The sequence below is a fragment of the Macrosteles quadrilineatus genome, unplaced genomic scaffold (assembly GCF_028750875.1).
Source record: "Macrosteles quadrilineatus isolate MER2022 unplaced genomic scaffold, UCM_ALF_1.0 Scaffold_5__1_contigs__length_97177068, whole genome shotgun sequence".
NCBI classification, from domain to species: domain Eukaryota; kingdom Metazoa; phylum Arthropoda; class Insecta; order Hemiptera; family Cicadellidae; genus Macrosteles; species Macrosteles quadrilineatus.
In genome coordinates this window covers 4,381,986-4,396,646 of record NW_026542598.1, presented here as the reverse complement: position 1 = coordinate 4,396,646, position 14,661 = coordinate 4,381,986, and the positions used below count along the sequence as shown (strand labels likewise).

Sequence of the window (14,661 nt, the reverse complement as noted above, 5' to 3'; positions counted from 1 at the left end):
TTGTATAGTAATAAAAGGTATTCATAAGTTCAACTACTATAAAGCAAATTTAGAAATGACTTGATGAAGATAACCAATGGAGATAGAAGATTGTAGGTTGCCACATCCTTTAGAGATAAGACAACTTGTTATGTTGTTATATACTGTGCTTGAATCATCCCATATGGTTTCTGTGTGTCCTTGTAGAACACTTATATTTAGAAGTTATTTGTGCAATACAATTTAGAAGCAATGATTGAGTTTTATAATTTAACTAGCTGGCCCGACAGACGTCGTCCTGTCCTAATGTGGTTTTATGTCAATGATCGTTAATTTTCAAGATGAGCTCGTTCGCATGGCTCAATCACGTCCTGGTAGAAGATCGTTTGCTACGATTACTCACCTTTAGCACAGAAAACATACTATATGTTTTCTGTGCCTTTAGGTTGGAGCTCGTTCGCTACGCTAACTCGCCTCCAGGTTGAAGTTCGTTCACTACGCTCACTCACCTTTTGGATGCAAATTAGCTGTTGTCATAAATAAAAAAAAATAACAGTGCTGCACCCTGTTGGTAAACCTATTAACTTTTTAATGCTATTGAACATTCACAGAATCAAATTTTTGTAGTTGAACCACCTGTTAAGATTCTTTAATTCCATTTAAATATGAGTTCTCATAAGGTTAACATGGGAAACTCCTGAGCCACTGAGGCGGAGCCCTTTTGACGGTTCTGCACCAAACTTCAGACAAACCATCCTTGAATAATGCTTAATAATGCCTGAAAGTTTCATTACAATCTGTCGAGCGGTTTCGGAGTCCATAAAGGACAAACAAACAAACATACATACATTGGATTATATATATATAGATTAATCAAACATTGAAGACAAGTAGTTTATTTTTGGCGATCAAGTTTATACAAAATGTGTAAATATGAGTGAAATATTTTGCTATTTTATTTACGGCAATGGCAAATAAACTTGCACAGTGTGCTGGCTTCCTTCCAATGGTCTTAAACATGTAGTAGTAACTTCTATTCTAGGCCTGGGACTGGACCACAATTTGGAGACTTATTTGTAACTAAGTTCCAGCAAGGTAGCAATTCCTTGCCAAAATATTTTGTAGAGCTTAAAAAAACGGTACTCACTTATCATACCGACCAAACCTTACAATTATAAGATGTGTAAGTCGATTTATCGGTGTGGTCGATATAATACGTAAATACCAATAAACATAGGCCTACAATTTAATATCTTGAAACGCCTTTGTACACCTATTGGTTACAGAGAAAATTCCACAATACTGTATGATAAAAAAATAAGTACACTGTTGTAGTTTGTTCGTTTATGCATATATATTGCTTAAATTTGGTTAATTTACCTATTTCATCCTAAGCTATTAACATTTCACTAAAAACGTATCCTATCACATTCACTGTAAATTAAGTACTTTTTAAAACCTTAAATTGTAAATGAATCTGACATATTTAAGAAAATATTTCAGTAAAAAATCTAATCAGGCAAATGCAAATTCGCTTAGTCTACAGGTTTGCTGCAGCGGGGGTATTTTTTAATTGGGTCAGTTTTAATCATATTCATAGCATATTAAAGGGGTCTGAGCATCAGGAAAATAGATTGAAGCCATTGGAGCTCTAATAATAACACCTGTAGACAAATTAAATCCATTCAAGCGGAACCACAACATGCACAAGCTGTGTATTTATGTACTGTAAAAATTAAGAAATTTTGACATTTAAATTTGGAATGAAAAAGTCGATAATATATAAGGTATATACATACATTTCCTTTAATGGTAATTTTAAAATACAGTAATAATGTTATCATTCTTTGAAACCCCAACAGTTTTGGTTGTAAAGATTTTAACTAATTTTCGCTATGCTATTTCAGTTAGCAAAATACTTTTTTATTAGTTTAATTAGTTAAATATATATTTTTTGAATACTTTTTTACACTTGAGTTTGTTTGTTTCTGCAAGATCTTTTCATATGCAGGTAGCAAATTAGATGGTTTAAATAGTATTGAAAATTGATTATCATACTCTCGTAGAGTATGCCAAGTATTGAAAATACTATAAAAAAATCAAATTAAAAAACCTGCTGCAGCCTGCCGACTAAGCGAATTTCCATTTGCCTGAATTGATTTTAAATTGAATCTATTTAAATAACATTAGGTTTAATGAGTACCTAGGTTTGAGTACAGAGAGGTTAAAAAGTGTGGTTTTTTTTAAATAAAATATTAGTAGCTTAATTTATATTAGTAGCTTAGATTGTGATGTAGAATATAAACCATTATTCAATTACAACCGAAACCTCACAAGTTAATTTACAATGTGAAACCTGACCACAATTTTAAAACATAGTTGTAGTACAAACATAAAACTGAAAGTAACGTTATACAGTAAACGTCCGAAAAAAATTCGATTAAAATTTCAATATAAATTCATATTATAACCAACGTATAAATTTACCTAATCCAACAGTAAAGGTTGAACCGATTTAACTTAATAATCGCTGGGCGAACACCACAGTATTTACTACACATCCAGTTACATACTTTTACCCAAGTATTTTTTACTAACCAGTTGTTCAGTAGAATATTAAAAGTATTAAAATTTACAGATTGTAAACGAAGGAAATAAAACTAACACTTAAAATGAAAAGAATGTAAAAAGGCGGGGACTGAGAACCCATTAAGCGGGGAATTGCAGCAAAATTATTCATGACACCGCGAGGGGAACATCAAACACAAGTGTCGCTGCGTCCACGGATACTGATGTGGCTTTGTGGCATCCCTCCATCCTGCGGATAAATGTAAACTTGTAGTGTAATGTAGAATTTGGAAACATATCGTAATGTATCAAAACTATAACATCCACGGATACTGATGTGGCTTTGTGACATCCCTCCATCCTGCGGATAAATGTAAACTTGTAGTGTAATGTGGAATTTGGAAACATGTCGTAATGTATCAAAACTATAACATCCACAGATACTGATGTGGCTTTGTGGCATCCCTCCATCCTGCGGATAAATGTAAACTTGTAGTGTAATGTAGAATTTGGAAACATATCGTAATGTATCAAAACTATAACATCCACGGATACTGATGTGGCTTTGTGGCATCCCTCCATCCTGCGGATAAATGTAAACTTGTAGTGTAATGTGGAATTTGGAAACATATCGTAATGTATCAAAACTATAACATCCACGGATATTGATGTGGCTTTGTGGCATCCCTCCATCCTGCGGATAAATGTAAACTTGTAGTGTAATGTGGAATTTGGAAACATCGTAATGTATCAAAACTATAACATCCACGGATACTGATGTGGCTTTGTGACATCCCTCAATCCTGCGGATAAATGTAAACTTGTAGTGTAATGTGGAATTTGGGAACATATCGTGATGTATCGAAACTATAATATCTACGGATACTGATGTGGCTTTGTGGCATCCCTCCATCCTGCGGATAAATGTAAACTTGTAGTGTAATGTGGAATTTGGAAACATGTCGTAATGTATCAAAACTATAACATCTACAGATACTGATGTGGCTTTGTGACATCCCTCCATCCTGCGGATAAATGTAAACTTGTAGTGTAATGTGGAATTTGGGAACATATTGTGATGTATCGAAACTATAATATCTACGGATACTGATGTGGCTTTGTGGCATCCCTCCATCCTGCGGATAAATGTAAACTTGTAGTGTAATGTGGAATTTGGAAACATATCGTGATGTATCGAAACAATAATATCCACGGATACTGATGTGGCTTTGTAACATCCCTCCATCCTGCGGGTAAATGTAAACTTGTAGTGTAATGTGGCTCCCCTCCACAAAACCTCCTGTATCGAAACTATTATTCACGGATACTTATAATGTGGCTCTGTGGCCAACCTTCAGCCCTCGCATGGATTGAAACTTATAGTGTAAAGTGGAATTGGAGAACATATCGTAATGTGTGTGAAATTGGATAATATGATTTGTAATGTATTAAAAATAGTGTAAGTATTTTTATCGAGTAGGGTAGGTTTGAAAGAAAATTGCAATGTAGGAGAATTAGGGATAATAATTTTGTTATGATTGATAGTAAAATTAAATACCTCCGCCGCAGCAAACCTGCCGTCTAAGCGAATTTCCATTTGGCCGAATTGATTTTCAATTGATCTATTTAAATAACATTAGGTTTAACGAGTACCTAGGTTTGCTGCTACAAGGAAACTAATAAAGTAGTGTGTTTTTAGTAAAATATTGATAGCTTACTATAAAATAAATAAATTTGCCAAGTTTGATCAAAATATATCCATAAACAAGCAAACTACAACATTTTACAATATTCTCCATAAGAATAACATGGGAATTTTAAATTTACCATTTTTTTAGTTTTCTCCGTAACCAATAACCGTACAAAAACACTTTGATATACTGAATTGTTTGTTTTTTTAAGCTCTTTAAGAAGGTTTAGAGAAAAATTGGGAAATTTTGTGTTTTGAGGGTAAAAAGTGAGAAAAACCAATTTTTACCCCATAAAACCCCCCATAAAACCCTGTTCCCATGGTCCGATCATGCTGGATCGCGAACTCATTCAAGTTTATCCCGCCTTACACCTTCAAACCAAATTTCATCAAAATCGGATAAAAATTACTCAAGTTATCGTGTTCACGGACACATATATATATATATAAATCTATATATATATATATATATCTATATATATATATATATATATATATATACATATATAAAAATTTGAACGAATGGTGTTTTTGGCCTCTGGGGACATTAAAATGAAAAAGTAAATCGGTCCCGGGCCTAAGTCTTGCCATGAGACCTACGGTAATAGCTACTTCCCTATAGGGAAATTCGCTAAAATGTGTATTTTAGTGCAGGTTGAGGTAGATTAATGCAACCCTGTAGTGTAAGATGGGATAGGGGAAAATTCCATTATGTATTTAAACTCTAGTGGCAGATCAATTTATTTGAGTTTGTGATGTATAAATGAAAACGTTTATTGTTAAAGTGTGGAATTAATAAATATACCACAATGAATTAGACTGAAAAAAATAAGAGTCATCGGTTTAGGGTGGGATAATAAAGGCCTTAAAGCGTAAGGTTACATTGTAAACAATTTTAAAAACATCTTTTATCTATATATTTAATTTCTCACTAGAACATGCTAAAACCTAAAGACATTTGAATAAGTCTAAACTATATATTGTCAGAAGTAGGATATCTAATATGGTATACCTCTGCCATTGCTAATGCTAGCGTTTCTTATCGTAGAGTTAAATGTATGTGTCACAGTATATCTAAAGTACTGCTGGTGCATATGATGTACAACCTGATCTATGATAAGAGACACCTTTCTTGAAAACTGGGTCAGCTTGATTAGTAAGAAAATTTTTTAAACAAAATTCAATCTATTGCACACGTGAATACATCCGTCTCCTAAAACGTCTTTAGGTATTAAACCTTGGTAGCAAAAACAAATTTTTAAGTACATTTCCAAAACTTTTTACTGCCATCACTTTAACACACTTCGAGAACTTCATAAAATACACACCTAAATAAATTTAATCATTCCCCTTCAAAATTTTGAGGTCTACACTGGAAATAGAACTGAAAATAGCTGCGAAATTATTGGTCATAAACATGAGTAGTAGCAAATATACTTTTAAGTCTTAGCATTTATATCATTTTCATGTTTCTCTGTTTTTCAAAGCAAATCCCACACGTACTGCATGATGTGGCGTGGCGTCGCGTTTCAATGAAACCATAAATAAACAATGAGACGGAACACAGACAGCATGGCATCTCTTTGCGGTGATGATATTGCTTTGAAAAGGACGGAACACTTAGGTGCTTATCTGAGAAATGTGGATGGTATGATCATTTTTATGATGTAATTAGTTGAGAAATTTTTAGGGTGGAATTTTATCTCGGCCTCTTCTCTTTGGATGAGGTAAGAATTCAAACTGTTAAGATGGCGTAAATTTGTTTCTCACCTTATGGATTTGAAATATGTCTTAATCGTAGTTCACAATCACTAGAACAGAGGGCCAAGCTGGTAAAGTACTTAATTAAAATGCTGGATTTCTAAACGTGATTCATTTTTGTACCAATCATCAATGGATTGAAGCTACTGTACATGATAAAACTGCAACTTAGTTCGATCCGTTCACTTTGGCGTATACAGAGAAAGTGTGTCCAACTAAAGACCCCACACTAATATCAGATGACTAGTATATTCCAGGAATACATTTTTAGGTGAGGAGACCTATCTAATTAAAGAAATTCGTCGACTTTAAAAACATCAAAACATTAGGATGGAGTGCATAGAACTATTGTACTCATCGATTTATTTCCGTGGTGAGGCATTTTTGCTGCATATTTTTTCAGTAACTCAGTCTTTGCCAAAGTTGTTTCCTAAAAATGCTGAACTATGAGCAAAATAGTTGATTTGTTGCTGGACAATATATTTCTTTGAACTGTTGACTTATTTGTATTTATTTTTTGCGGTAGATTTATTGGTCAGTATAAATTTGATTTCGAATCCAGTACAAACCGATATATTATATATGTGAGATATTTTAGATTTCTTAGGATAGTGTTTCAAACAATTTATATATTCTGTTATGGATCACTTTGACAATTAGAATACTGTAGTTTCTTCAAGCACTGCTAACTTGTGGTTCAAGTAATGATAATCATCCAGACGGTAATAATACAGTATCATAGTTTAGACTACAACAATCTAGAAACTTTTGCTGTACAATTGAGTTATGTTTTGTACTTGCACCGAAGTTTTAATTAATGGAGAAACAACATTATGTAAATTTAGCACTTAGTATTCAAACTAAAGTGTATATAGAATGTTGTGAATACATCGTGAACTAGTTATGCTATTCTAGATTGCTTTTAAGATTATGACAGATAAGTAAAAACTTGTAAGTGTTAAGTGAAATTGAAGATGAATACCTCAATGTATAAATACTATTGTATGAAAATTGGGTCGCTGTAAATGGCTATTTTATTTTATTTTTTGAGAATCATGCGTAGCGTTCTTTCAGGTTGTTGCAAGTAAATTATAATTTGTACATTTATGAGAATTTTGAAAAAGTATAACATAAAAACTATAATACTAGTAATCTTCTCCAAGATATGTGGAAACTTTGTGTAATGATGATTTGGAGAAAAATGTAACTAGATTCAGCAGATCAAAACAAAATTGAATTTTTAGTCCAAAAAATGTTAAAAATGATAACTATCCTGTGAATGTCACAGCAAACATCAGTTGTCCGCCGAAATACGAGTCTCGGTGGATCAATGGTGGACTCTTGATTAGTCTGATTTTAATCACCATCGTCCTCCGACACTCTAAACATCTCCGTAACGAGCCAGCGTTGCGGAACTGCATAAACTACTGTTTGTTCAATTCATGTAAACTCGATACCGCCTCTGTTCAGCACATAATGGTGTAAACTTTTAAATAAAATTGACTGATTCAGTAATGTTTAATTGACTAAGAAGTAAAAAGGTATAATCTCATTAGGCTAGATATTATTTTTTGATATATAGTATAATTTGATGAGAATTATATTTTTATTCGCTGCTATTTAAAGATATGAAGTGTTTATGTTGATTAGAAAGACAAAAACACAAATAGCCTAAAACTGTTTAAACCTTAAACTTTTATTACCGTCCTATTTGAATTATACTGTTCAGTTTGTGGAAAAAATAGTCAAAAATTTCTCAGGAATACCCCACATCGATATTCATAGTCTTGAGATGGATATTCATATACACTCGTATTGTAACAATTAGAGTTGCAGAATTGTATACAATTAAATGAAGGAGTTTTTTTAATTTTTGTTGAGGAGTATTTTGCTCCACAAACTGAACAGTAGAAATCAATATAGGACGGTAATCAAAGTTTGATGTTTAAACAATTTTTTGCTATTAGTGTTTTTAAATGCAACTTCTTAACCAGGAGATTACTATTACAATGTATTTTAGTATTTTCCAATTTATGCTGCAGTATAACATTACACATGAAGTTAAAAAAATTAAAAAATAGGGTTAGGAACTCTGAGCACGTGTACATGAATTCTAACGAATCGGTGTTGAAATTCTTCCCCATACGGCTTTGCTTGAAGAAATTTAAAATGGTGCATAATATTCTAGCAATATATAATAGAACAAAACTAAAACCTCAACTTATTCTTTGCACTATTGATGTAATAAGTCCCTCTGGAATGTGCTGAGAACTGGGAATCGTTGTTCAAACTGCTTGTATTTGTATTGAGTTGTAAGCAGAAGCAAGTCGGCCGCAGCTGGGGTGGTTGAGCACACATCCCACCCCTCTAACCCTTACGTAAACAATTGGTGTTATACCAATCCAACCCTTTCACACCGATGTATGCGACATACCGAACCGATCTTCTACATCTCCTATATATATAAAAGATGAAGTTGTTTTGTTTGTATATTTGGCAGTGATAATCTGAGACACCGCTGAACCGATGGTCATTATACTTGGACATGTAGAATTTCATGGTATAGGTTTATACATAATCAATTTCGTGATCCTTTCAAACGGCTATGCCCCAGTGGCTCTCGAGTTTCCCCATGTTAACCATTTGAGTACTTATATTTAAATGGAATTAAAGAACCATAACAGCTTTTCCCCATGTTAACCATATCATTACTTATATTTAAATGGAATTAAAGAAAATTAACAGCAGTTTCAACTATACAATTTGATTCTGTGATGTCATAGAGAAAAGGAATTAAATATAGACCGTCAGCTGTGCTGCGGCTACCATAGGTTCTGGCGCACACTGCTGGGATCGCCGTGTGTGTACGGCGTACGCGCTACGTAACTACACGGCGATCCCAGCAGTGTGCGTCTTAACCTATGGTAACCATGGTAACCACCGGACGGCTGGCAGTCTATAATTTTTTTTGTCTATGGTGAAGTTCAATAGCATTAAAAAGTTAAGAGGTTTACCAACAGGGTACAGCACTATTAATTGTTTAAATTTATGACAACTGCCAATTTGTACCAGGTAGCAACAAAAAGCTGTGATACAAAATGAGAACTGTCAAAGTAGGATTTTTTACTGTTGTGTTTATGTATCCAGTTAATACTAATAGGTAGTAAATTAATAAAAGTCTATCTAAGTTACACACACAGCAGATCTAGGGAACATAATAATTGTTATCTTTAGCTTTGTCAAGTGGCTTGCCATTATTTTTAAGGAACCAAAATGGTTTCGTCTGCATATTGACCCCTTTGCAAGACACGGGTATAGCGGCTGGTATTGTATAATTGGGATTTACATGGATGACAATGTTTGAAAAGTAAGAGTGGGGCTGTTATAGTGAAGGAATCATGCTTACCTTAATCATTGGATTGAAAATATAAATTTTGAGGAGCTGCAATAAGGATAAAGTCTGGAATTATTGTTTAAATGAAAAGGCTAAAATAGTAATGTTGACCCTTTTTTATGATGATGGGTTTTATACACCCAAAAAGTAAAATCCACTCCATAGTTCGGGTTGCAAAGAGTCACACGAATACACACACAATAACCTCTATGACTTAAGGTGCCGGCGTCACACACGACAGCTATAATACAGTAACGTTTAAAAGAATTTGGTTAAGTGACCATGATTTTTGTATATCTTTTGTGTGTGTATGAATATACATACTTTCCCAGCCTTATGAAGAAAGTTTTAACGTCAATTTGAAAATAAACATTGAAGTTTGGAAACCAGTGGTTGTGTAACCTAACCAACAATAATAAGATAACCTGTCTTAAGATAACAATTTGTCTAACCTTTGTTAGCTATCATTTACTCAATCGATGGACCTACCACTAGGAAAAGCTTGAAATTCAGGACACAAACCCAGCCAATCACTCTTCAGCACTGTAGTTGTAATCTATGAAAAATAAAAATGTTGAATTCCTAAATTGTATTAGGTTTAAAATTAATATTTATGTAAAATAAATTATCAGTTGATTTAAAATATAAAAAAAACTATTTGAATTTAATAATATTCTACTGAGAATATTTCCGTAGCTCTAAATTTCGCTCTTCAAAAGGTCTTTGCAAGATATCTCGTTACACTAATGAGAGCTAAAACTCCTCTTTAAAAACTCGATTCCTCAATGAAACCCATAAAATATTTTTATTTTTGAAAATACATTTCTTCGTTATTGACCCTTTATAATCCCACAATCGTCTGAGTTAAAAATAAACTTTGTATTGAATTTTTAATATACGGTACTGTAATTTATTCGGAGTTTGTAAGGTTCATTCTGAAGACATTTTAAATATTTTTCATTGGCATTATATTTCTAGAATTTATAACAAGGCCAATTATATTATCATGAGCAACAGAGTGGCGTAGACCTATAATTATAATAATACAGTATAAGATTATAATATTAAATAACTGTATAGTTTTCGGGTGCCCAACTTTCAAATCTGTAGTTTTAAAGTACGTATCTTAAATATTTGTCGCTTTCATATTGTAGTAGTTTAGAGATGGAAAACTTTTAATGAAAGGAGTAAAAGTTTGTTTTATTTGTTCAGATGCTGTCCCAAGTTAAAATTAGCCATCAAACACTGTTTGTTTGTTGTTGATCGACAGCCTAAACTCAGTCTGTCGTTCAACCAGTTTATTTTATATCATACTGACTGATTATATTGGTTTTCAGTAGGGATTCTAGATATGCAAAGGGGATTATGGGGTTTTATCTACAATTGCGTGTAAGAATCTTTCTCACCGAGTGAATTTAAATATATGTAGACATTTTAAGTAAATACAGTCTAATCTTGATAATTTAAACATTCAAAAAGTAAATACTTTCGATAATTCCAAACACAAGCACAGTCTTTAGAGAATCTCGTGATATTTCAATGTTTTACCATGCATTTTGATACACTGTGCAATTCAAAGTCCAAACAGATGGCAAGCCGATTTGAAACACACATCCGATGTTTCATCGGAAAAAGACTCCATATTCGGAGGGAGGTAGATTCATAGATTTTATTTCTGCCATAACAAGAAACTATACATCCTGTTAGGCACGGTTGCTTTTGTGTTAAGTTTAGGTTAACAGTGTTTGCTTATTGGATACGCCGCAAATCCTAGGTGTTTTAAAGGTATCCATTCATTCCCTGTTACTTATCAGTAACAATATAAATGCTTGTATGACAACTGATTAGTTCAATGAGCGACTATTTTAAAAATGAACCGTAATTCGAATGGTTTATCCTCAAATAAATTGGACCTTTTGATAATTCAAATTGATTTGCTTGACCTTCCAATTAACTTACGAACTATCAAGATTCTTCTACAGTATGCCCATTTAAAATAGTGTATATTTGGCAAGGTCTATAATTCAAAAGTTTATCCTAGCCTCTGACCACTTACCTGTTTCAAAAGAAAGAGAATTTTATCCAATTATTCGGTACAGTTTAATTTTGTCCGTAAATCAATGGTGGGTGTGTAACATTTAACATGGTAAATTAAGAATCCCCTTACTATTTAGGAGCATGTGTATGACGATGGAGTTAAAGAGAAAAATTTACAAAAATCAATCACCTTTTATTAGTACAAATAAACCGCTTATAGTTCCTATTGTGTTTAAAGTGTCAATTGCAATTTCTGCAATCATTAATTAAGAAGATCGAGAAGAAGAAATAACAATTGCCAGTGTGATCAGTGCGCTTGGAAAATCAAAGTCATTAGCAAAAGTGAGACAAATTGCAGATCCGCTTTTGCTGGCAGTCGCCTCTTTGGCCAGACTTATCTCTGTAACTTTGATGTAACAAATATCACATTGCTGGTAAAATGTTTCTATAGTGAGTTATTCAGCGTTTAAACATCCAGAAGATTGCAATACACTTCATAAAATATATTTTAGCTTGATTAAATATCGACATCACGAAACAAGATTTAGCATAATAGGGCCTAGACATTGTAATTGTAAAAAAAATATTTCAAGGCAAAAACACATATACAATGGAACCTCAATAACACCACCCACATTTTCAGCTGCAATTTACTGGGTACATAAAATATTGCGAATTTTTACATTGTAGAGTTTTTTACTGTCAAACCGTAAGCAATTTTAGTATGTTTAATCAAAAGAGGTTCAAATTAAATGTCCCCATTGTGATGTAGAGATACATACACAAAGGATATGAGTATTCCCAGATTAGAAACCTCTAGCTCGAAGAAGCCCTATGTGATATGTATCATTGCATTATCTTTATCTCAAACGATATACAATCTTTTTAATTCTATTCTTGTTCTGATAGGCAATTTATTAAGATATATTTCTAGGGTTTACTAAATTTGATTTTACCTCTTGTGTTTTTGATTACTTTCATTTAACTTAGTTCAATTGGATTATATATGGAATAAACTTTTACCGTAGGTTTAATTGTAAGCCCTAGACCCGGGACCACTTTACTATTTCGTTTTGATATCATTAGAGACCAAAATTGCTATACCCGTTTTGAAGAATATATTTGTTTAGAACAGTTATTAGGTGATTTACAATACGTTTGATGAATTGAGATTTAAACTATAATATCCCACATAGATTGGCAGTAGGGTCACCAATCTATATTATGTACAGAAACAGATCTATCAGAAAGGACTTTACTTTGGATAACTACCCTAAGTTGTTTGTAATTGACAAAACTAATTCAGCTCCTCAAATTTAAGGTCTACAAATTAAGTGAATCAATTATTTCTCTAAGGATATTCTTATTGCCATTACATTTTGTGTGAATAATGTTTTCTATTATAATGTTAAATTTATATGTAGCCTATACAGCATAAGTTTAAGAAAGTGTCATGTGGCCTTAACTTTGACCGTTGGAATAAAGGATTTTAATTTAATTCATTTTATTTTATTTCAATACAATAACCTGGAAATGTGAAATCTGCAGGTTTGCTAGAATTAGTATTTGTAGGTCCAAATGTTGGGCATCCAGGTAGTTTGCGGGAAACTAACAGATCAATCCTATTTTCCAACTGTCTTACTTTGCTCCGGCAAGAGGCAAACAAACAACTTAGGGTAAGATTTACTGCGCCAACTTTAGTGAAATATTTTCTGCAACATTAATGCCAATTTATCTTAGAAGCGGTTTCTTCGTGGTAATCTTTCAAAATTAATTATTTAGCGTAATAACTTCTTTAGAGTAGGTCTATTTTAAAATTATAAATGAGTATTTATTTATTTTATTTTATAATCAATTACTTGGTAATTTAACTAGTTAGATTCAAGTAGACGTATGTACTTTGCTTGCTATACATTGTTTTTATAGTTTTCTTCATTAGTATTTGTATAAAGGGGAATAAATTATTTTAAAAAAAATCTATCAATTTCTTCTGATTGCAGGTGTTTGAATATGGCACTGGAAAATAAGGTAAGCAAATGTTTAAAATCTTTTTCTTTACTCCAAATGCATTTTACCCTAGTTTTGGTATCAAACGACTTTATAGTTGTTATCAGTTTGAAGTTTTTGGTTTAAGTTAAACATATAAGTATACATAGATGGGTGTTATTTTTAGAGTTCTAAAGCAATGTTCGATAATATCAATACTGTTGCTCAAGGATAAGATGACATAAACTTGGCATCTTTATCCTTCAAAACATATTTCCAAACCAATACCTGGCAAAGCACGCTTAAAGAACACCTCCAAGGTACAAGTTATTGTACTACTGCATTAGTATATTTATGTTTGGTCTTAATTATAAACAAAAGATTTATTTTCGAACAAATGGTTACACAAGCTGAGTTTAACCATAGATCAAAGTAGTAGACATTACTCCTTTACTCTATGGTTGAACTATAACGTATATTTACCTAAAACGACATATCTATCTTGTCTATTCCGTTAATCTATGGTTCAACATCCAACTGAGAAGGAAGTTCTAATCATTTTATGTAATGGGTTAAAAATGTCTACAGAAACTATTAGGCTAACCAACTCTAATTTAGTTTAATTCCTGAATTAAAAGTGCGATATTTTGTAATACTTGTACCTTTTTGACGTAAAAAATATTTAAAAAACTGGTTTTTTATAGTTCTTGTACCATATTAACGTTGATAATTTTTTATTCAAATGCAGTAACCTTTATGGATCCCCCCTTAGAACCCAAAGACACGATTAATTTATAATAGTAGGTACTGTATACTGTACGTTTGGTATGTTATGTTATGCACTTATAAACAAAATTTTGACTTTGATTTCTATAACTAGTATTGTGAAGCATTAATTGAAATGTTAATTTTCATGGGAACGGGGTTTTATGGAAAAAATGGGGTTTCTCAATTTTGACCCTTAAAAGATAAAGTTTAATAATTTCTCGTTTAACCATTTTTTAGTTCATAAAAAACAATAATTAAGTATATTGAAGTGTTTTTGTGCGGTTAAATTGGCTACGGAGACTGTAAAAAAATTGAATTTAAAATTCACATATTATTCTTATGGAGAATAAGTTAACCGTTGTAGTTTGCTTGTTTATGGATATATTTTTCAAACTTGGCAAATTAATTTATTTCATACTAAGCTATTAATATTTGTCTAAAACACACGCTTTATTACCCTCCCTGTAGCAGCTTACCT

General features: G+C 32.4%; 2 protein-coding genes across 2 annotated transcripts in view; both read left to right on the top strand.

Moving 5' to 3' along the window:
* Positions 1-14,661, top strand: part of LOC128994962 (neurocalcin homolog) — a 146,798-nt gene that overhangs the window by 21,513 nt on the left and 110,624 nt on the right. The window lies entirely within an intron of this gene.
* The window catches only part of LOC128994963 (neuronal calcium sensor 2-like), a 137,869-nt gene that overhangs the window by 20,685 nt on the left and 102,523 nt on the right, over positions 1-14,661 (top strand). Inside the window, exon 2 of the mRNA XM_054419820.1 lies at positions 13,430-13,457. The gene's annotated coding sequence lies outside the window, so the exon portion shown is untranslated. The remainder of the gene's footprint in view (positions 1-13,429; positions 13,458-14,661) is intronic.